Source organism: Apium graveolens, chromosome 6, assembly GCF_009905375.1.
Source record: "Apium graveolens cultivar Ventura chromosome 6, ASM990537v1, whole genome shotgun sequence".
Lineage (NCBI taxonomy): Eukaryota > Viridiplantae > Streptophyta > Magnoliopsida > Apiales > Apiaceae > Apium > Apium graveolens.
In genome coordinates, this window is record NC_133652.1 from 179,985,629 (window position 1) to 179,986,818 (window position 1,190).

Sequence of the window (1,190 nt, forward strand, 5' to 3'; positions counted from 1 at the left end):
GATAACTGCACCTAACTGGGATGAACCTTTTGAGATGATGTGCGATGCAAGTGACTATGCAGTTGGAGCAATTCTTGGACAGAGAAAGAACAACATATTTCATGTGGTCTACTACGCTAGTAAGACCCTCAATGGTGCTCAACTGAACTATACTACCACTGAGAAAGAGCTCTTAGCCATTAATATGGTTTTGAGAAGTTTTGATCTTATTTTCTTGGGACGAAGGTGACAGTTTTCACTGATCACGCTGTTATTTGCTATCTTGTCTCAAAGAAGGACTTAAAGCCTAGACTGATTCGAAAGGATAGGAAAGGTACTGAGAATCAAGTTACTGATCATATCTCTCGTTTAAAAGATCCAAGTGTAACTTTACATGATAAGATATTGATAAATGAGTCTTTTCCCGATGAGCAGTTATTTGGGGTACAAGATGAAGAACCGTGGTTTACGGACATTGTGAACTACCTTGTGAGTAATATCATGCCTCCATACTTGTCTTATGCTCAAAGGAAGAAGTTTCTTTATGAGGTTAAGTGGTACATATGGGATGAGCCATTTTTGTTTAGGCAAGGAGTTGACCAAATCATCCGGAGATTTATTCCGTACAGCAAAATAGGGGGGATCTTGCGAGATTGCCATTCGACTGCGTATGGAGGCCACTATGGTGGAGAAAATACAGCAGCTAGTATCCTTCAAGTAGGATTTTTCTGGCCTACATTGTTTAAGGATGTGCATCAATTTATTTTTAAGTGTGATCGCTGCCAGCGTGTGGGTAATATGTCTAAGAGGGATGAGATGCCTCTTAATGTGCTTCTCGAGATTGAAGTCTTTGATGTTTGGGGAATTGACTTTATTGGGCCATTTGTCGTATCTTGTAATAATTAATATATCTTATTGGCGGTTGATTATGTTTCAAAATGGATTGAAGTCAAGGCTTTTCCAACAAATGATGCGAAGGTAGTGCTAAAGTTTCTCCATAAGCAGATATACACTTGGTTTGGGACTCCAAGAGTCATAATCAGTGATGAGAGATCGCATTTCTACAATCGCAAGTTCACTGATATGATGCAAAGATATAATGTGAATCATCGCATTGCTACAGCCTACAACCCTAAGACTAATGGTCAAGCTGAGATGTTTAACAGAGAGATCAAGCGTATTCTAGAGAAAGTTGTGTATCCAACAAGGAA